Below are 23012 nucleotides of genomic sequence, written 5' to 3'. Positions count from 1 at the left end.
AAAACTGAAAGCTTTCTATAAAGAATATTTTCTTTTAAATACAGCCAATTTAAAGGATCCATCATCTGGCCATTGGCAAGTAGGATCTAACAGCAACTCAAACCAATAAGGCTTAAAGGGTTTACCAAAGGTGCAAGATGCATCCAAAGAGGGCATAGGTGATACAGTTCCACAATCCAAAAGTTCATTCCCAAAATTAGCCTAAGAGAGCAAATATCTTCATTGCACAGATGGTAAGAATGATATGGTGAAAATGGTGTCTCAGGTCTTACAAAATTGTGAGATGCCTCCGGTCACAGACTTGCTAACCTGTAACACCGGGTAGGCAATACTGGAATGGGACTTTCCAGCACTAACAAGCAACAAAAGTTTAGACACAAAGGTTCCTATGGGCTGGAACCTCTCATGACAAACACCCCTGAGAGCTGGCACAGTTGGACAGAAAGAGAGAGAGAGAGAGAGAGAGTCAGAGTTGGTTCCCCAGTCTGTTTGGCCACCAAAGTGCACCCCAGTAAGTGCACCCTACAATGGTGGAAAACAAAGAGAGTATTCTCATTGGTCACAAAGCCAAGCTCTGAGGATATAGAATGAGACAAAAGGAAAATATATGCATATCAACAGTCTTGGTCAAGCCTGAGTCTCTTGGAACCATGCTACTACCTAAAAGGGATGTGCCAGGGGGTTGGAGACTGTGTGATGTTTTACAGTGTACCTTGATGCATGGAAGTTTTCTTATTTTTCTTTTTTTAATGATATTTTGGGATTTTTAAAATAAGTTTTAAATACTTTTTTTTATTTTAAACACAATCTAACCCCCAACATGGGGCTCAAATTCATGACCCTAAGATCAAGAGTTGCATGCTCTAGTGAATGAGTCAGTCATGTGCCCCCACAGAAGTTTTCTTGAGGTTGGTAGGTGACCTAGTGTCAACCTAATCCATTCCACGACCAATTTATCCTATGACGGGAGTCTTCTTGAAGTGGTGAGCACTCTAACAGCTTTTAAGTGCTTGACCTGTGCCCACCAATTTTTCAGCTTTGGCTTCCAGGATGGCCCTTTGCAATAACCTTTACCTCATGTGCACATCACATGACACAGACAAAAAAATACAAAGACCATATCTGGGAGGAAATGGATCAGTAACCAAAAAGTACTCTACCAAATTTAGCCAAAGAGTCACTAGGCCCAAGGAACTAGTTCCACAAATATTTTCTATTGCTAACCTAAATTTTGAAAGAGAGAAATGGACTCTCACCATTCTTGCTCCTTTGGATTCTGCAGATGGAGATTCTTGAAAGCTAACATGGTGATATGGTACGAAATCTCACCTTCTGCCAGCTACTTGTCAGATGTCCCAAGGATCTCTCAGCTCCAGCAGAGTCCAGGGTTAAGTGGTGTCCAGCAAGTTAACATCATCCTGCCAACTCCACCGACTGTCTGGGAGGCAGAACTTCCTTGGTCCTATGGTCCTTCTAGCTAGACTTAGAATCAGGTTGACATGATACAGATTAACAGGCAAAAATCAGGGTTTGACTGGCTCAGTCAGTAAAGCATGCAACTCTTGATCTTAGAGTTATGAGTTCAAACCCCACACTGGGTGTGGAGCTTACTTAGATTTAAAAAAAAAAAAAAAGAAGAAGAAAGAAAAGGAAAAAATCAAATTTAATAGGCATTCGTACAGGGAATCCACACAGACATGAAATTACCAGCCTATACAACTTTAGAGTCAGGATTAATTTAAGCCTCAGATATGGCTAGATCCAGGGGTACCATGATAACAACATGTCTCTCCACTCTGCTTTTCCATGTTCTGACTTTATTCTCAAGCAGGCTCTCCTCCTAGAGAAGGTAGTCTCTCACAGCTCCAGACTAATGTGATACTTAAAGCCAACTGTCTCCAAAAAGAACTTGCTTTCTCCATAATTCTAACATTCCCAGGAAAGTCTTTAAATGTATCAGATGCTGGCAGGACTCCCTATCTCCTTCATTTTCATGGAGACTGAAAGAAATAGGAAGTTCTTCCAGCATCTGATACATTTATTCTTTCCTGCATTCATTTATTCATTCAACAAATGCTATGAAGCCACTACCTGGCCAGGCACCAGTCTAGGTTCCAGTGATCCAGCAGTGAACAAAACTGACAAACAAAATCATGGGTATTAGGTGCCCCTGATACATGAGTTTGGGCTCTCCTAAGGAATCTGAGCTGTGCACTTGACTCCCAGCTCCTTCTGGGCCCTCAGGCAGGTATTCCTGGACACTGGGCCCCATCTCTGGAAGTTGAGAGGTTAGTCCCCTAAACCTAATAGCTGGCAAATCACTTACCCATTAGCTGAGCAAAGAGAGAGATAATTTCTGTATTATCCCTTCACAAACTTTTTTCTCTTCCTTGTAGAACCCAGAGGAGGTCAGGGAAAAATAAAACTTCCCCCATCCTCAGCTGCCAGTAGTATTCCCAAAATAAGATAAACTTCTCCAGGGGACTCACCTAAAAAACATTCCAGACTTCTGTGCCCCTGAGAAAAACAATAATGAGTAGCTATTATTCTGGGCTACAGGTGGAAATTAAAGATGGACATTCAGCTTAACAGGGGCCAAGAGTGGGCGGAGAATATGAACTTCAGAGTTCCAATCCTGGTATTCCCACTTAGCAGCTTTGACACCTTGAGCAAGTTACCCTGCCTGAGGAGAAGCCCACCCATTTGCAAATGGCAGTAACAATAACGATGGCACCTATATCAAAGAGCCGTGCACAGGAGATGCAGTCATTCACTCAAGTCACCACAGGGGCTGAGGGCCGGGTGTGGTGCACTGTCACATCAAAGTTGGGGGCTGCAGCCAAAATGGAAAGACAACGAATGTCACAAAAGCAAACATCCAACGCTGTGAAACAGTATTTACCTAATAGCTCACCCTCCTTCCAAACAGCTCAGCCTGGACAGGAGAAGCAGGAAGAATAAGATTTCTTTGTCTGCTTCAGACATCGAGGTTGGTACAATGTGTACTTAATTCTTCATTCTGGGGCCAATTGGCTTATGTCATATATTTAAAGAAAATCTATCTTTCTCTTAAAAACATAACTTGGTGCAAACATTAGGTCAAAATTTCAGCTAAAGATTGGTTTCCTGCAAAACGTCAGGTAAAGTGTCCTACCATTTATGACAGGACAGCTGTTGCCTCTTTTTCCAAGAAGGAATTAAAGGATCTTATTACCCTAAATGAAAATGACTAAAGCATGATTATTTTCCTTTTAATCTTTTTTTCCCCAGTGGAAATTTACATAAGATGGAGTTGTAATCCGTTCCTTTCATGCCAGCAGTGTGTCAGAAAATCTCTACTCTTGTAGTCCCCGTGGCAGCAACCCTTAACCTGAGCTGAGGCTGCGTTTGCCTCATGGAGTAGAGCTGGCTTTTATCTGGTGAATGCAATCAATGTAGACAAGTGCATTGGATGACTCAAACTGGAGATTATTTCGGGTTTTGAATTCCATGTGTATTTTGGCCCGCTTCTTTGGCTAAATCCACTGAATGAATTCAAGTCTGTTTGTTACTTGATGTTGTGGTGAAATGGCCTGAGAACTCTCCTGACATTAGGAATGCTGGCTTTCATCACTCCATACTGGTGATGGTGCATTTTCCAGTTTTCTAAGAAGGGATGATGCTCCAGACTCACTTCCTGGATCAGTGAGGACATGCCCTTTGAACCGTTCTCTCAGTGGTGGACCACTCTTTCACAGCTCATCTTTTTGTGATGTTCTGAAAAACACTGATTTGTGGCCACTGAATAGAGTTAACCCCTGGGGGGCGGGGGCGTGGGGGGGTGGAGGGTCAGCCATTTTAAAGCTGAATGAGCACACCTAAATGGGAATGAGACCCATGATCTGCCCTCAGGAGCAGCAACCAATGGAGTGACCGTGTCCAGCACTCTCAAGTAGAGGTCAGGCTTTTCTAAATGGGAATTTAAAACCTCCACTCGTTTTGTGCTGCAAAGGACCCTGTTTAGAGGATGAACAAATAAACTACAGTGTAGGAGAAAATATTTGCAAGTCACATATCTGATGAATGCCTTGTATGAAAACTATATAAAGGCCTCTCAAAACTCAACACTATAAAAGCAAAGAATCAAATAAGAAAATGGCCCAAACACATGAACAAATATTTCAAAAGACAGGAGTTACAGATGGCAAGTAAGCACAAGAAAAGCTATTGAACACCAGTAGCCATTAAGAAAACGCAAATTAAAACCACAATTATATATCCCTACACACCTATTCAAATAGCTAAAATAAAAAAAAACTGGATCTCTGAGGCATCGCTAATGGCAACATAAAATGGTACAACCACTATGGGAAACAGTTTGGCAGTTTCTTATAAAACCAAACATGCGCTTACCGTATAACCCAGTAATCACACTCCTTGGGCATGTATCCCAGAGAAACGAAAACTTATATTCATGCAGAAACATGTACACAAATGTTCATAGCAGCTTTATTTAAACTAGCAAAATACTGAAAACAATTGCAATGTTCTTTTCTGGGTGAGTAGTAGAGCAAACTCTGAGACATGCATAAGGATAGAATACTGCTCAACAAGAAAAATGAAGTATTGGTACGTGCAACAACCTGAATGATCCTCGAGGGCATTATGCTTAATGAAATAAGTCAGTCTGTAAAAGTTGCATACCTTTTGAAGTATGACTCTACTTCTGTGACATTATTTAAAAATGACCCCAAAACCCCACATGGAAATGGAGAGTAGATTGATGGTTGCCAGGGGAGGGAAAGGATAGGAAAGTGGGAATACAAGAGGTAGCATGAAGGAGTTCTTCCATGGTGACAAAGTGGCTCGGTGTCTTGATTGTGATAGTAGTTATATGAATCTATTCACGAAATACAATTACATAGACACGGACACACACAAATGAATGCAGTCTTCAAAAATGATAAAAACAAGGGCACCTGGTTGGCTAGGTCGGTTAAGTGTCTGACTCTTGATCTCAGCCTAGGTCTTGATCTCAGGGTTGTGAGTTCAAGCCCCATGGTGGGCTCCACCCTGGGCATGAAGCCTAGTTTAAAAAAAATTATAAAATGTGCTTGCTTCGGCCGCACATATACTAAAATTGGAACGATACAGAGAAGATTAGCATGGCCCCTGTGCAAGGATGACACGCAAATTCGTGAAGCGTTCCATATGTTTTAGTACGCAAGTGGTGTAAAGCGTATCAAGGAGGGTTAATAAAATTTGGAGGAATAAGAATCCAGAATGGATTATAACAATGATTACTTTCTTAGCCACAGCTCATAGGGTTTTTGTTCTTTGGTGGTGAGGAATAAAAAATTTATAGCAGACTTTGACATACTCATTATAATGTATAAAATACATTTGTGGCAATGTCATCTTCATAATAAACTATATATAAAATCAAAAAAATTATAAAAACAAAATGAGGTCTGTAGTCTAGTTAACGGTAACATACTAATGTCAATGTCCTGGTTTTGATATCATACTACAGCTTGTTATCACCATTAGGGGAAGCTGGGTGAAGGACATATGTGACTGTGCTATTTTTCGCAACTTCCTATGAGTCTATAGTTATTTCAAAATTAAAAGTTACAAAAAGCCCTCTATTCGTCATTTTCATTTATCATTTGCTTAATCATTTATTCATGGTGTTAACTCTAATGATAACCCTCCGTGTCAAAACAAAAACAAAACAAAAAACCCAAACCCTCAAATAATCAGCAGATCTCCTTGTTTATTCTCAAAGCATTGCTGGGAGCTGTCCCGAGCCTGCCCGTGATCCTTCTGCGCACTTGTCTTACGCTCCATCTCTGACAGAAGCATTGAGGGTGGACGCGATTGTCCTTTGTTGGCAGGGCTTCATCTAGACCATCCTCCGGGGTCGGGAGATTCACTCTTGGTCTGTCGTCCATGAATTTACGCAAATTCTTAAGGACTTTATCTTTTCAAACACTGTTCCTTCTAAAGTCACTGAATTTCATGTGTTTATCTCCATTGTTTAAAACACTCACACTCAATATTTGTAATTCTTTTAGCCCTTTGAAACTTCATGGGTGCCCCTCTTATTTGGGTCCATTGAAATTTGGTCAACAAGTTTATTTACAGACATATTTTCTATGTCTTTCGTGAATTCATAGCATTTGCTTATTTCTGCAAAGCTTTGGTCTTTCCATACTTGAATCCATACCTTTTGAGCTCTTGCTCAGATGTAGATTCCTCTTAATAATTTAGTTTGCCCCTTCTGATGTGTCCTCTACATGTCCTTCCTTGAGTGGCGGAATGACTAAAATCACACACATTCCTTCAAGTGCTGACCCATCTAGGTGTTGTACAAGATAGGTGGAACCAAACTTTTAGAATCCAGGACCGGTGAAAGGCTCTTTTACATGCTAAGTTTTAGAGGTGTAAATTTTTCTTCTAGACTTTTTTCTTCACTTGTACTTTTTTTTTTTTACCAATTGAAATATGCATAAAAGGAACACAGAGGGCAGCCTCTATCAAAGGAATTGAAAGCTTTGCCCGAGAACACCAGGCACTGGGGAGAAATGTTTCCCAGGCGCCCATAGCAGGCAGAGACAGTGAAAGAAGAAAAGTGAAGGTAGCAGACATTTACATAATGACATCAACATATTTTAGCTGCCAGCTGTGAGCTGTCTCCAATTCTTCTTTCACGAGCTCCTCAAAGTGCTAGACCCAGAGTGACCCCTGGGTTTTATTGGCCCCAAGGGCAACTCTGAAAGTAACTACAAGTAAGTTTCCTTTTGTTTCTAATGCTGCCCAGAATAATGAGCAGGATTTTCTTATCCTGATGAGAAAAACACAGCGCAAGTATTTTTGGCAAATAATCTACAGTGAATACTATATCTGTTCTCTGGCAACTGATGGCCATCATTGTATGGTTTGACTTGTTCAGATCTGTCCGCTTTTAATGTGTTTTTATACATTTGCCTACCACGCTTTCTCTCTTTTGCTTACTCAGTTGTTCACTGGTTTCATGTCATTTCTCATTTGCTTATTATTATGCAAGTCCCTGGGTTATGCCCTGGGAGCACACCACAAATATCACTATGACTGAGTGCCCGACACTCAAAAAGTAACTGGCATTTGGTAAGTGGGGCACGTGACCCAGCCCAAGCCAATTAGCGTATCACATACTCCTGGCTACAGTGATTGGTCCACAGACAGCACGTGTCCAAAGACAGTTCAATCAGAGCCCCCAAGGGCTCTCGTGTGAAAGCCCCAGGATGACCCAAAGCTCTTCTACCTCTTTCTCTCTACATCCCCAGCACATAAAGGAGCCCTTGACATGTAGTGGCCCCTCAATAAGTATTTTTTTGAATTATTGAATGCTATGCCTTTATTTCTTATTATACCAGAAATCTGAGAGGACACAAGAGGCTAGACCTGCCATCTTACCCCCTCAGGGAGCCTGAGACTGAGCCAACAGAGCACAAAGCATGCGGCAGGTAGAGACACGTGATTATATCTGGGAGCCCTGAATCTTGCCATGCCTGAAGCCAGAGCTGCCCTTGGTCTTCTCACTTCCATGAGCCAGTAAGTTTCTGTTTTGCTTAATCCGTGTTTAGTTAGGTTTATGTTATGTCACTGTTTACTGCCGAGTCCTAAATGAAAAAATTAAAAGAAGGGTCATGCCCCACCCTTAAACTGGAGCATTTCAGTCCCTTGGAAGGGGAAATATGGAGCACAGGCACGTGAGATGTGAGTTTGACAGAGGTGCTTTCCATGACGGTGTGCTGATGCCTGTGGCAGAGGGGTGATGGCAGCAGGCATACAGACAGCACTGGCAATGGTGATGATGCTTGTAATAATGGTGGTGAAGGGGCACGTGGGTGGCTCAGTCGGTGAAGACTGCAACTCTTGGTTTCGGCTCAGGTCATGATCTCACGGTTTGTGGGATTGAGCCCCGCAGCAGGCTTTGTGCTAACAGCATGGAGCCTGCTTGGGATTCTCTCTGTCCTTCTTTGTCTGCCCCTTCCCCACTCGTGTGCAGGCTCTTCCTCTCTCTCAAAATAAATAAACATTTAACATGGTGGCGGACCCAGTGGTGGTGGTGATGCTGCTAATGGTGATAATGGTGGTGGGGGCTGGGATGGCTGCAGTGGTGGCCGTTAGCACCAAGTGACTCTCCTCCTGTCTCCTCCAACACTCAGCACCACCGTAAACTAACCTTACAACTGCCTCCAGAATAAGAAATCTTAGAACTGAAAGAAACCTCAAGAAAGTGTCTAATATGAGCCCCGCATTGTGCTGAGCACGGAACCTGCTTGGGATTCTCTCTCTCCCCCTCTCTTTCTTTCCCTCCCCTGCTCATGCATGCTTTCTCTCTCTCTCAAAATAAGTAAATAAACTTTAAAAATTAAAAAAAAAAAAAACAACTGAGCTTGAACTTCTAGCCTTCAAAACTATGAGAAAGTAAGTTTTTGCTTACCTGCTTTGTGGTACTTTGTCATGGCAACCCTAGAAAACTCATGTAGGGTCAGTGAACTAGTATTTCTTAATTCCCCCCAGTTTGTTCTAAGACTCAATCAGTGTCTAGAATAATTGCCTTAAAAGGTAAACTTACATTTTCCAGCCCTCTTTCAAGACACTGGCCACACTTCACCTGTCCAACCGCAGGTCCAACTTCCCTATGAAAGTTCCTAACCTCAGTTGGGACCTTCACTGCACCACCTCTTAGAAGTATCATGCCAGTGCCAAGAACTCATTTGCTCCTGCTAGCTCTTCCCCAACCTCAAAGTTTTCACCTCTCCCTTCCCCCAAACCACATGCAAGTCAAGCTTTTATCAAGCATTTACTAGGCAAGGTGCCATGATGCCTAACCACATAATATATTTTTAAAGAAGGGACTTTCAGGGACCTTTTCTCCTGAGCAAGGTGGGGGGGGGGGGGTTGCGGATTCAAGCTTTGCACTGCATCTCTCAAGTTATGCCAACCGGGAACCTATCTAAACCACTTGTTAAAAATTTGATGCTAAGTTCTCAGGGAGCTAGAGCAGGAATTTATTTAAGATTTTGTTTTTAATCAAATCTCTACATGCAATATGGAGCTTAAACTCACAACCCTGAGATCAAGAATTGCATGCTCTACAGACTGAGCCAGCCAGACAGCCCCAGAGCAGGAATTCCCACCACCGGCACAAGGAAGGGAATGAGTCCTTGGTTCAGGCAAAGCACCATGAATGAGTTGGTAAATTCACCTTGGCAATCTTTGAGCTGTGTTCTCAGTTTCTGTGCACAATTTTCTTTGTCCCAGACTGCCTTGCTACTCTACCCACTAATGCTAGTGAGAAGGTATGCCCATTAATAATTAAGAGCATAAGCCCTGCACTTGGAAGAACCTGGTTCAAATCCTAGCTGCTCCACTTCGTAGCTCTCTAGAACAGCATCCTAAGTTTGGGAATATGCAGAAGAGGTTCCTGGGTGTTCTTTTGGTGCAGTTTTTGGACTTGACTTTCTACTGAGTAGGCAATTTTCGTTTCTGTAGGGGCAGAGGTTAACTTGTAAATTTTGGTCCAGTTAAGATGCAAATAATTTAACTCTGGTGGTAGAATTGGTTCCAAGGGTTATGGTTTATGGCCCTGTTGGACATTAACCAGCTTTCCATCTAATCCAGTAATATTTCTGTATTGATTTCCTGCTGCTGCTATGATAATTTACCACATCGTAGGGCTTAAAACAACATAAACTTATCTTAGTTCTAGAAGTCAGAAGTCCAAAATCAGGTTCATGGGCTAAAATCAAGTGCCAGCAGGGTTGGTTTCTTCTGGGGGCTCTACAAGAGGATGGGTTTCCTTGCCTTTTCCAGCCTCCAGGGTCACCTACATTCTGTAGCTTGTGGCCCCTTCCTCCATCCTCAAAGCGCATCACTCCAGCCTCTGCTTTCACTCTTCTGTCTCTCACTCAGACACTCCTGCCTCCCTTGTATAAGGATGCTTGTGATGACACTGCACTACCAGATAATCCAGAATAATCTCCCCATCTCGAAATCTACAACTTAATTACATCTGCGAAGTTCTTTTTACCTTTAAGGGACGTATTCACAAGTTCTAGCATCGGGATGTGGACATCTTTGGAGGGTGGGGAGGCATTATCTAGGCTACCAGGCTTTCCTTGTATTTCTTTGTTAAATCATCTGCATATACCTAAATTCTCTAATGCTCTTTGCGTAAGCTTTAATATCCTACTGGTTCTCACACAAATTAAAGACTAAGAATCTTTGACATGTGATCATTTAATACTCACCTGAGAATCATGATGCACATAACGTAGCTTTGTGACCCTAGGCAAGTCACTTAACCTCTCCAAGTTTTACATCTCTATAAGCAAGGATGACATAAATAATAATAATACTTAATTTGGGGGGTTGTCATTGTAGGGGACAAATGAGACAATGTATGTACAACAATTGGTTCAGCGCCTTGTGCATCATAAGACCTCAATAAATGTTACATGCTGATGCCGATAAGAACCCGGACAAGTACTGTGGCCCCCTGTACCTCCACTTGCCTAAAACCAGAGTGCTGTGCTTAGCGCCCTCTATTTGCCTTTGTAGCTCTCTCTAGCTTTAGGACCAGTTAGCAAACATCAGGTAGTTTCATTCAAGTTGCAAAAAGGCGCCCCCTCTCAAGAAGGCATTGCAACTCCAGCCAGAGCACCTGACCTGGCAAAGGGGTGCTGACTCGTTTTCAGTCTCCACTTGCCCTTCCCCAGCCGGGTCCCTTTGTGGCACACACAAACTGTACACTCCGCGTGGGGAGTCCCTGACCGTGATTTTAAAACTACTTGATGCTGGTGATTATCATAGGAAGCACTCCACATTGTTCTCTGGACAGAAGGAGAGTGATGTAATAATAACCTGAGCAGAAAGACAGGACTTGTCTTTGTACTGATTTCATGCCAAAACATGGCAAATTGCAACAGACAATTGCCAGGAAACTTATTAGCATCAATAACAATATTCTTGCGCGCGCACACACACACACACACACCCCAAAACCAAACAAAACTAAATCTGCCCAGAACAACGGACAGTCATCATTCAACAGACTACAAACAGTTCCTCCTGTGGCATGTCTAATGATGGATGAAACTCGGCACAAATGTAGTATCCTGCAGCTATGGCTGCACTGACCCCAGAACTGCTTGAACTCGGGGTCATGTTTACACTGTAAATATGTAAATATGCTATGCAAATATGTACACTCGCTCCATTTCTTAAAAAAAGAAAACAGAACCATGCTTAAGATGAGCAGAGCAGCCTTGCCACTCAATGTGTGGTCTGGATCGCCAGCATCTACATGACCTACCTGGCTGCTGGTTAGAAATTCAGAGTCTCAGGCCCCCCAGACCTGCTGGATCCGAAGCTGAATTTTAACAAGATTCCCAGGCAATTCAAATGCACATCAAAGTTTAAGAAGCTCTGCTCTAAGAACTTCTGAGTGAAAGCGGTGGGTGGTAATATCCTTCTGAATAGCTGTCCCTCTTTGTAAGGAAAAATCACACCATTGCTACCAACCAGCAGGGATGTCAGAGAAGGGAAGTCACTGAAGCCGTCTTTCTACATAAACATTCATTAGGGTCTGTTGTATGCCAGACATTGTTCTAGATGCTGAGATACAGCAATGGAAAAGAAAAAGAAAAAGAAAAAGAGAAAGAAAAAGAAAAAGAAAAAAGAAAAGAAAAAGAAAAAGAAAAAGAAAAAGAAAAAGAAAAAGAAAAACCCTGCCCTGGAAGATCAAATGAATAGTCTATAGCATGTCAGGTGGTGGTAAATACTATGAAGAAAAATTAAAACAGGATAGGGAAGGTGACATTTTTGCACTTTAAAAAAAAAAATGAAATCTTTCCTTTGTTTTCACATTTTTCCTTCTTTTTACTTCCAAAAGTAAAGGAGATCGTAGCTCTGCAGTTTTTGCACTCTTCAACATCATGGTCAGGAGAGGATACTTGTGCAAAGATCCGAAGGAAACAGAGACAAGCTTTGCAAATATTTCCTGGAACAGCATGGCAAGGAAAGGGAACGGCACATGCAAAGCCCCAGGGAGCAGAAATTACAGCCTGTGTGTATGTGGACGAGAGTGACCCATTGATGATTGATCGAGGGAGAGGGAAGAATTGCTAATGATGTATGTTCCCATCAGTGGAAGAGGATGAGACAGAGGACACAACAGAGGCCAGTCCAGTAGGGGAGTATAGAGTCTGACCACTAATATGAGGGAAGGTAGAACACATGTGCCCAATGTGTGTAAGCTGGTAAATAAAGCAGCAAAGCTCCCAGAGGTTTCCTGTAGGGTTTAAGATTTCTCCTTGTAATAGGAGTCAAGTTCATGAGTTGAGAGAGAGAGAGAATACTAGAGGTATAGCAGAGAGGGTAGGGTTTGAAATGGCTGGAAGAGTGAACAGACCAGGGAAGCGTGTGCTTGTTAAGTAGCACGGATTCCTCCTGGTGACACAGCAGCTGTCTTTCTCCAGCCACATTCAGCGTCACGTGGAGGCGAGGAGAGAGCGGGGGGTTGGCAGTGAAGATAGGAGCGGCCTTCCCCAGGGAACAGGGGGCTCCCTCTTGACTGCTTGAACCTACAACCAGAAATGCTTAGTGTTGGAATTTCCCTGGAGATGGGGGCTGCTGGAAGCAGAAGCCAAGCTTCAGGGACCCCATACTGGAAACCTACATGAGTTCAAATCCTGACTCGGCCACTTACTGCTCTGCATCCTGGGGTACGTGTTCTCACTTCTCTGAGTCTGCACCCCTTCTCTTCAGGTTCTGCTCGTGTTAACGTCTCTGCCCAGAGGCTTCCTCTCCCTTTACCAAGCCAAGGAAATGGTCCTGGTCTGCTGCTTGAAGATACACATTTTAAATATTCAAATAACTGTTCATGTATTCATTCAGGGAATACTAATAGCTCATATTAGGAGAAAAAAAATGGATAGGGGCATCTGGGTGGCTCAGTTGGTTAAGCATTTGACTCTTGATTTTGACTGGCGTCATGATCTCACAGTTGGTGGGATCAAGCCCCGCCCTGGGCTCTGCACTGACAGTGCAAAGCCTTCTTGGGATTCTCTCCCTCTCTGTCTCTGTCTCCCCTTCTCTCTCTCTCTCTCTCTCTCTCTCTCTCTCTCCCCCTCTCTCCCTCTCTCTCTTTTTCTCTGTCTCTCAAAATAAATAAATAAACAGTCTTTAAACAAAAAAGGACAACAAGTGGATAAATCCAGGTTCCAGTAGAAGTTCTACCAGTTACCAGTTTTATGAAACACACAGAAATAGCTGTACCAGAAAGTTTCTAACTACGCCAAGGCTCATTTTTCTCTGCTGCAAAACAGAAACATTAACACAATGTTCCTCACAGGGCTGTGTGAGAAATAAGTGAAATAATCAAGCTCACCCACAAAGATACTTAGTGCAGTGCCCAGGCACATAGTAAAAGCTCATTAAGCGTTAGCCGTTATTAGTCACAGATATGTTTTGCTAGGCACTGTGCTAAGAGCTGGGGATGCAAGGATAAAGGGGGTCATTTGTGTTTCACACGATTCATATTATAGTGAGGGAGACAGTATCTAAACCAATACATTATAATTGTGATGCAATTAGACACGAGCTCTGCCAAAGACGTGTATACAGTTACCACTGACGGGTAATGAAGCAGAAGTTTTCACTGCACCTTGGGAAGATGAGAAGTCTTCCTGGGGTGATATTTGGAATGGTCTTCCAATGACGAGACATTTGCCAGATGGAGAAGGGGAAGGGCATCCCACGTTGAAGGAACAATGTGGCATCTTGAAAGGGCATAGTGTATCCATGAAGCTGTGCGGAGCCACAGTCACTGGAATGGAGGGTACATGGAAAAGCAGAACAGCAGATGAAGCTTAAGAGGCAAAGGTCCCACGTGGGGAGGGCCATGTTTGCCACGCTAGCCCTTCCCACGTGATCTTATAAACCATGGGCAACTGTGTTCAGGTTTTTAGGCAGAAGAACAAGATCAGGATCCTGGCATTACAATGGAACATAGATGAGAGGAGGAACAAGGCTGAGGATGGGAAATGGCCAGGAGGCCATTGTAATAATGCAGGTGTGACATGATAAGAACTTGGACAAGGGCAGTGGCAGAGGGCATAGAAAGGAAGCTAAGGATGGGAGAGACCATTCAGAAGTGAAATCCACAGTACTCAGGAATGTGTTGGGGCTGGATGTGGGGTAAGAAGATGAGGGAGTCATTCACCATAGCCTATTAAACTCACATAGCGATGGGTTAGTGAAGCGGAGTTTAAAAATGTTTTAGCAAGTGAAGGCTCCAAATCTAGGGCAGCTTGAGAGTTACCTTGGAGCATATCTTCTTTGACTCCCTGATGAACACTTGAGCATTTCCTGGTAATCATGTAATAGTAAAGCAAATAGCACCCATTGCCCTCAGAAAAGACTATATGACCATGTATCTATAATACAAATATAATATTGCTATAATATTAACCATTATGCCATGTGCGTGCTACAGGAGATATGGAACAAAGAATACAAGACTTAGCAGAGAGAAACGTCTACTCCATGGAGGCACTCAACCATGAGAACATTTTTGAAAGATAGAGATGGGCGCTGAACGAGCGAGGAAATGCCTGAGCTGAGCAGGTGAGCAGGAAAGCATTTTTCAGGTGTGTTGTGACAGCCCATCATCCTGTGAGCTGTTCCAGAACGAAAGGATCCATGATCAGAAAAGTCTGGAGATTCAACCCCCTGTCACAGCATGTCTCACAATTCTCTTGACATATTAAAGATCCTGAGAAGCCCTGCAGTTAAAAATAATTTGTCTAGGGGCGCCTGGGTGGTTCAGTCGGTTAAGCGTCTGACTCTTGATTTTGGCTCAGGTCATGATGTCACAGTCCGTGGGATCGAGCCCCATATCAGGCTCCACACTAACAGCAGGGAGCCTGCTTGGGATTCTCTCTCTCCCTCTCTCTGCCCTTCTCTGCTCATGCACGCATGCTCTCTCTCTCTCTCTGTCAAAATAAATAAACTTAAGAAAAAATAATTTGTGTAGTGAAAAAAGCAAGTTGGTGGTTACTTGAGACAGGTGGTGGGGATAGGGAGGGGCACAAGAAAACATTTTGGGGTAATGTACATGTTCTATATCTTGATTGGGATGGTAGGTTACATGGATGCACGTATGCGTCAAATTCATTGACCTGTACACAGAATGTAAACATTTTGCTGTACATTTTATGTGTAAATTATACCTCATTTAACTTGATTAAAAACTATAACAATATGTTGGGGGGCCTGGGTGTCTCTGTTGGTTGGGCATCTGGCTCTTGATTTTGGCTCAGGTCATGATCCCAGGGAGGTGGATGGAACCCTATGTTGGGCTGAGCATGGAGCCTGCTTAAGATTCTCTCTCTCTCCCTCTCTCTCCGTCTCCCTCTCCCTCTCCCTCTCCCTCTCTCTCTCTCTCTCTCTCTCTCTCTCTCTCTCTCTCTCTCTCTCTCCCTCCATGTCCTGCCCCCATTCGCATGCTCTCTCTAAAAAAAAGTGTCTAGGGGCGCCTGGGTGGCTCAGTCGGCTAAGCGTCCGACTTCAGGTCAGGTCATGATCTCGCGGTCTGTGAGTTCAAACCCTGCGTCGGGCTCTGTGCTGACCACTCAGAGCCTGGAGCCTGTTTCAGATTCTGTCTCCCTCTCTCTCTGACCCTCCCCCGTTCATGCTCTGTCTCTCTCTGTCTCAAAAATAAATAAACGTTAAAAAAATTTAAAAAAAAAGTGTCTAAAAACTATTATAACTCATCTTTTTTTTTTTTTTTTTTGCTTTGGAGAACCTTTTTATTATTTTCATTAATATTCCCTCAAAAGGCCTATTTCTCTGAACACCATCTGGAGAAACACCAGTGTGTCCATTTCCTATGGCTGCTGTTACAAATTACCACAAATTTAGTGGTTTAAAACATCATAAATTTATTATCTTACAGTTCTAGAGGTCACACGTCTGAAATGGGTCTCACTAGGCTAAACTCAAGGCGCTGTGTTTGTTCTGGAGGCCCTAGGGGAGGAAAGGATCTGTCTTCTTGCCTTTTCCATCTCCCAGAGGCCACCCACATCCCCTGCCTCAGACGGTCCCCGTTCCTTCATCTTCAAAGTCAGCAATCACATCCCTGTGACCTCTACTTCCTTCCCCAGATCTCCTTCTCTGACTTCTACTTCCCTCTCCACTCACTAGAACCCTTGCGATTACCCTGCACCCACTCACATCATCCAGGATTACGTCCTCATCTCAAGCTACTTAATTGGATCACATCTGCAAAGTCTTTTTTGTTGTATAACACTCCCAGTTTCCAGGAATTAGGACAACTCGGGAGACTGAGGCATTATTCTGCTTAACATAACCAGTTTTTAGTGTAAAATAAGAGCAGTGAGTAATAAGCCCAGAAATGAAGGTTGAGGAGGTTGAGGTCAGATCAGGCTAAAGAATTTGGTAAGCGACAGGCAGAATTTCTTTAACCTTAAATTGGTACATTTACATGTTTTAAAATATGAAAGCTATCATTGGGTATAAAGAGTTTTTCCTCAGATCACCAGCCATCCAGTTCCCCTTTATGGGACCAACAAATGTTACTTACCACTTTCTTATATATTATTTCAGACATAATCCATGCCTACATAATTCCTTTACACACATGGTAACATAGTATAAAAATTGTCTTGGTGACTTTCTAACTACTACTCAGCAATATAAGTTGGATATCACACCAGAGCAAGACAATGAGAGCTTTTTAAAAAGTTTATTTATATTTTTTAATAATCTCTACACCCAATGTGGGACTCGAACTCGCAACCCCAAGACCAAGAGTCCTATGCTTTACCAACTGAGCCAGCCAGGCATCTCCAAAGAGAGCTTCTTTATTCATTTCAAATGGATACAATAGCATTTAATTTTATGGACTGGTGATTCTTCTCATGGTTGTTCATTAGAATGGCCTAGGGAGATTTTGAAAGATCCCCAGGAGTTCCAGTTATCTTTTCTCTGCAATAAATCACCTCAAAGGTTAGAAGCATAAAACAATGACCATTTTGTTATGCTCACAATTTGTGGGGGGGGGGGGCAAGAATTCTTGTAGGGCACAGTGGGGACAGCTTGTCTCTGCTCCACAGTGATGAGGGGCTTTGGTGGGGTGACTTGGATGGCTGGGAGATGGCAGGAATGGTTTGATTGGAGCCGTGTATCTGGGGCTTTGATTTTGACATCAGTTGGAATGCTTGGTTACTATCCACATCATATCTGCAGAGGCTGAAATATCTAAAAACGATTCCTGACTCACATGCCTAGTGCCTGGGCTAGGATGGCTGTAACAGCTGGGGCTGAATGCACCTCTCTCTCTCTCTCTCTGTGTGTCTCTGTCTCTCTTCTTTCTTTCTTTCTTTCTTTCTTTCTTTCTTTCTTTCTTTCTTCCTTCCTTCCTTCCTTCCTTCCTTCCTTCCTTCCTTTCTTTCTCTCTCTCTCTCTCCCTCCCTCCCTCCTTCCCTCCCTCCCTCCCTCCCTCTCCACCCACCGCCTGCCTTCATGCAGCTGGTTTGGGCTTCCTCAAAGTATGGCAGTCTCAGGCTAGTCAGACGTCTTACAATGGCAGCTGGCTCACCCCAGAGCTTAAGTTCCAAGAGTCAATGCAAAAGCTACAAAGCTTCTTAAAACTTAGCCTTTGAGATCTCAGACGACCTATTTGATCCCCTTCTATTGGTTGAGCAAGTCCCTAAACAAGAGACTATCCCTGTTTAAGAGAGGGGGAATTAGACTCTACCTCTCAATGGGAGAAGTGGCAGAGACTTTCAGATCATCCTAATATACCACACCCAGGTGACCTGAAAGTGCAACCAGGCTTAAAAACCACAGTTAAAATGTTCCAGCCCTTATTAGCCAAGCCCTTATTGATGAATATGCTGGTTGCTTCAGATTTGCTGCTCCTGCCAGTGATACAGCACTCAGTATGAACAGCAGTTGTGATTTCACACATGGGCAGATATGTCTGAGGTAAACTCCAAGAAGTGAAGCTGGTGTGGGCTAAGGACACCGGGCTGGCTTGGTTGGTAGAACACGTGACTCTTGATCTTGGGATCGTGAGTTCAAGCTCCACAGTTGGGGGAAACAAAGGGAAATTGGTGTGGATTACAGATTAGATACTAGAAGTTTTTGAGTGATAATAAAGTGACACAACCAAGGTGGAACTTTAGAAAATCCAGTCTGTCTGCACTGCCCGGGATGGAGCAGAGGGATGCAGGAATTGTAGACAGAGACCAGGTTGATTGTGGTCAGACCGTCTGGCGGGGACAGATCATAAGGTACAAGTACATCTAGAAAGCGACAGGTGAGACAGAGCTCCCGAATGCTATGATTCTCGTTACAGGTGATGGAAGACAGAGGGTAAAGGGGGTGATAAACTTATCAGTAGGGATCATATGCATTGGAGTGCTCATGGCCAGTTTCTGAGAAGGGGTGGGACTTCAGATGCAGCATGTAGGATGAGGAGAATTTTAATAGGCAGCAAGGAAAAGGGAAGACAATCTGGCCAGCAGAATTTCATGAATTAGAAGCCACGGAGAAAGCTTCTTCTTGAGATAGATAATCCAGCTCAAGCACTTAGGGCTTAGCTGTTACCTGTCACACAGCAAGTATTCAAAACGATGATGCATTATTCTCAATAATAGCAAGTAAGGTCTACTAAAAGCTTAACAAATTGGAACAAGACTTTGGATGACAACTGTCAATGCTCTCATTATTTCTAAAGAGATCTACACGGAATGGGAAAAGCTTTGGTTCGGCCATCGATTCTTCAACCATAGGCCCAATCTGAAACCGAGAGGGGTTTCCTCATTCTGTCCTAGAACACCTCATCAGCTTCCCTTCCTTCCAAGGGATGATCAGTGGGAACTGACGCTAGCTGCACAGAGAATCCCTAGAATCCCATTCCTGACCCACCATCACCCACTCAGCCTGGTGCTCCTGGTACTCCTCTCCTTGCCATCTGGTGACACTTGGGCCCAGGACTTGATGCTCTTTGGGGTGCATTAACAAAAGATCCCAGAGCAAGTCTGAAAAGGGTCTCGCTCTAAGTGCTGGAAAGACCTTCTCTGAAGACTTGATACAATTCTGAGTGGTACATGGTAATGAAAAGAAGTAACATCTGGATAGTATATTAGGATATGGCTAACTTCAGTCATCCTTTGGGTCTCAGCTTAAAAAGTCACTTCCCATGGGGTGCCTGGGTGGCTCAGTCAGTAAAGTGTCAGACTTTGTTTCAGGTCATGATCTCACAGTGAGTGAGTTTGAGCCCCACATCAGGCTCTGTGCTGACAGCTCAGAGCCTGGAGCCTGCTTTGGATTCGGTGTCTCCCTGTCTCTTCCTCCCCACTGCTCGTTCTCTCTCTCTCTCTCTCTCCCCGAAATAAATAAACATAATAAAAAAAAATTTTTAATCACTTCCTCCACAAAGTCCTAACAACCCTGACACTGTTTGAGTGCCCCCAATATGTACTTTCCTATACTCTAAGCAATTATGACACTATTGCTATTCTTGTGTATACGTCTCCCTTATATACACACTCTCTCTTATAAATGAACTCTTGTTTGCACATCTCTGTGGTAGAGAGACCCCAATGACTCCCACTTCCGGTTTTCTATGCCTTGATATAATCCCTTGCCCCTTGACTATATAGCCAGGACCTGTGACTTGCTTCTAATCAGTAGAATAGACAAGGTCAAGGGATATCACCCCCAAGGCTGTATTAGCTTACATAACACTCCATCTCGGCAGACTGGAGCAGGAGACTCTGCTGGCTGGCTTGATGAAGTCAAGCCGTGTTGAAGAAGCCGCCATGGCAAGGAGCTGCAAGTAGGCCCCCGTTATCATGGGCGGCCTCTATGGCCTGCAGATGGAATGCAGCTGACGGCCTGCCAAAACCGAGGCCCACAGTCTTACCGTGATAAGAAAGTCAACTCCTCCAGCAAGCTGAAGAAGCTTGGAAGCAGACTTTCCTCCAATCAAGCTTCCAGATCAGAACGAACCCAGTGGACACCTTGAGTGCAACCTTACAAGACCCTGAGCAGAGGAGCCAGCTAAGCTGTGTCCAGACCCTTAACCCACAGGAAATGTGATATAAAAATGTATACTTTCAAAGCCTCTAAATTTCTGATAATTTGTTACAGCAATAGAAAACAAATATATCCCCCACTAGACTATAAGCTCTGTGTGGGCAGGAACCACGTCCATGGCGTACCCCTCATCGTACCTCCAGCAACCTACAGCGTGCTTCACAAATATTTATTGACTGGATGTGCATCATCCCTACAACAGTTATAAGCACTCCATAAGGAGGATCATTTTTACTCGAGTTTTCCTCGAGTGAATCCAAGATTCACACAGAAAGAGAAGAGACAGGACTTGAACGAGCATTTCCTCAGACCGGACCCCAAGCTCACTCTCTCACATCTGTAGGAACAGTGTGGGCTTTCCATCCCGGCAGGCCCAGTAGAAGCCTACGGACATTACTGTCCCTCACCCACACTCACGGCAGACACATCACTGATAAATCCCTGTATGCTCTCAGGCTGAGTCCATTGCAAACCTTCTCAACTCAGCATTTTGGTAGCCACGAGCAATTGATCAGAGCTGGCCCAGGAGAGGAAACCTATTTATCATCTGAGCTCTCAGCTCTTAGTTCTCTTCATGTCTCCGTGCAGCTGAATTTGGGATCTATCCCTAGGAATGTGCAGGAAATAATAGGAAAGCAACGAAAGGCTGGGCATAGATAGAGTAGTACCCAGGAAAGAAAAGTCAAGAAAAGAAAAGGGAGCTGGGTGGGGGGGGGGGGGGTGGGCAACATTCCTAGAACTTTCCCTGCAGAGGAAAGCCCTACAACATTTCCAGGCAGGAAATTCCACTAATGACGCATGCTACAGCTGGGTTCTCTCATGGCTGAATTCCCTAAGTTAGCTGATGGATTCTTCCTTGCACAGAAATTGGATTCAACAATTCAAATCCTTTTTTAAATTATTATCACTGCCATGCCACCCCGGCTGATGACTACACCAGGGGAGCAATGGACTGAACATTTGCCATGGCTGATATTTTTGTTGTTTGGACAATTAAGGTGTTATGTTTGCCTGAAGGGTTATAGTTTTGATATTTTAAACATTAATCTCCAGAAAAGAAAGCTAACTGTTCAAACAAGGAATACCTACGCTGCCATAAATATGATAGAGCCTTGAAGTAAGAAAAGAGGTTGAAAAGTGAGGAAAACAGTCAATGAAACAGTTGCCTGGCTTTGACTTTATTTGTTAGTAAATTGAGTCAATCCACTTTGCTCTAGGCATTAAATAGACCAGGGTTACCAAAGATATTATGCTGACAATACCACCTCTCCTGCCATGGCAGGCATTACTAATTAATCACATCATTCCTTCCTCCCTGAGTCCCAGCTTGGTCTTGGGAACCTTCCCAACATGGAGCTCCAAGCAGCCAATAACAATCTATCATGTTGGATCTCCAGGCAAAACTACTTGCCGTCCAAGATTATTGGCACAGCCCCAACTCACAAGTTAGCAAACAAACAAACAAACAAACAAACAAAACCAGTAGAGTGAAGCTTTAAGATTAAGAACACAGAAACTGGACTAAGAGTGTCTGGATTGGAAGCCCATCTCTGCTATCCATTAGCCATTCCATGCCTCAGTTATGTCAGCCATAAAATGGGGATAATAACAGCATCTACCTCACTAAGCTACAATGTCGATGACATGAGTTCAAATACATACAGATCCTGGAAGAGTACATAGCAATGGCACCGGCTGTTCTTATATTTTGATTCCCTTTGTGCCATGTACAAAATCTAGCTCTTCTATCGGACCATAGGTTGTTCAAAGGTAAGCAACATGCTTTTTCTTCTTTGCATCCCCAGCGTTTAATACACAATAGGAGCTGAATCAGACTCTTCTAGCCAGACCGACAGACTCACTATTTCCACCCTTGCACCTTGTGCATTTCTGCTTCCGCCTCTTCCACAGCTTCTCGCCTCCCCCACTGCTTCCCATCCCCCCACCAGCCTCCATGTCTTTACGGCTGCCCTTCATCTTCTTCATCCCTCTACTCTCCCCACCAAACCCACCCCGCCAATATTCACCTGATCTCTAGCCGTCCTTCAGAGCCTACCCACCTGGAGTCCTTATTCATCTGTTCACCAAATATTTCCAGCTCCCTGCTTTCTGGGCTCGTAGTGGAATTTTACTTCCTGCCCTGCCCCCTGTGGTGGGGTGCAACCATATTAAAAGGTTGGCCCATGAGTGGAGAATTTGATTGCTGGTGTGAGACCCTCCCAATCTCAGATCCGTTTCCTCTGCCACAACAAGAAGCAAAGATCCAACCTGAGGCTGCTCTGTCTGTCCTGTCTGGAGTGAAATTAGGGGAGCAGAGCCACCAGCTGACCCATGACGGACCAATAGCTTGAATGAGAAATAAATCTTCATTTTTTTTAAGCCACGGAAATTCATCATTACTATTTCTGCCACCATCACCTGATCTATCCTGACAGATACATTACCTTAAGGTCAGCGCCTTCCTACAAGCCTGCTCTAGGCTCCCCTGACCCACAATTTCTTCAAAAGGGCAGGAAAAAAACTCTTACCCATTTTTATCCCCAAATCTAACATACTGTCACACAGTATGTTACCCATTAACATAAGTTGGGTTTAATCTCTGGGCCTCTAGTTTTTCAATCTGTAAAACAGGATAATGAATTTCTTGCTCTTCTTACTTTGCAGGGCTGTTGTGCTCCTAGAATGGAATTATGTGTAAGACAATGCTTTGTGAACTATAAAATGATGAACTCATCTCAAGCATTACTATTAGATAATAACTACTGAGAAACATTCTCGGAATTCATCCATTCATCTTATACTTGGTACCGTTCCATTTTGATCATTAACTACCTACACACACGTCACTT

General features: G+C 43.6%; 1 long non-coding RNA gene and 1 other non-coding gene across 2 annotated transcripts; both read left to right on the top strand.

Moving 5' to 3' along the window:
- Positions 1-5089: 5089 nt before the first annotated feature.
- LOC113600708 (U6 spliceosomal RNA) lies at positions 5090-5196 on the top strand. Its single transcript, XR_003421824.1, has one exon. It is a non-coding gene; the product is annotated as a U6 spliceosomal RNA (small nuclear RNA).
- Positions 5197-7257: 2061 nt separating this feature from the next.
- Positions 7258-22542, top strand: LOC106978178 (uncharacterized). The gene is made up of 3 exons (XR_003421646.2): positions 7258-7575; positions 14531-14661; positions 19826-22542. It is a non-coding gene; the product is annotated as an uncharacterized LOC106978178 (long non-coding RNA).
- The last annotated feature ends 470 nt before the right edge of the window (positions 22543-23012 follow it).

Source organism: Acinonyx jubatus, chromosome F2 (genome assembly GCF_027475565.1).
Source record: "Acinonyx jubatus isolate Ajub_Pintada_27869175 chromosome F2, VMU_Ajub_asm_v1.0, whole genome shotgun sequence".
Lineage (NCBI taxonomy): Eukaryota > Metazoa > Chordata > Mammalia > Carnivora > Felidae > Acinonyx > Acinonyx jubatus.
This window is presented reverse-complemented; position numbering and strand designations above follow the sequence as displayed.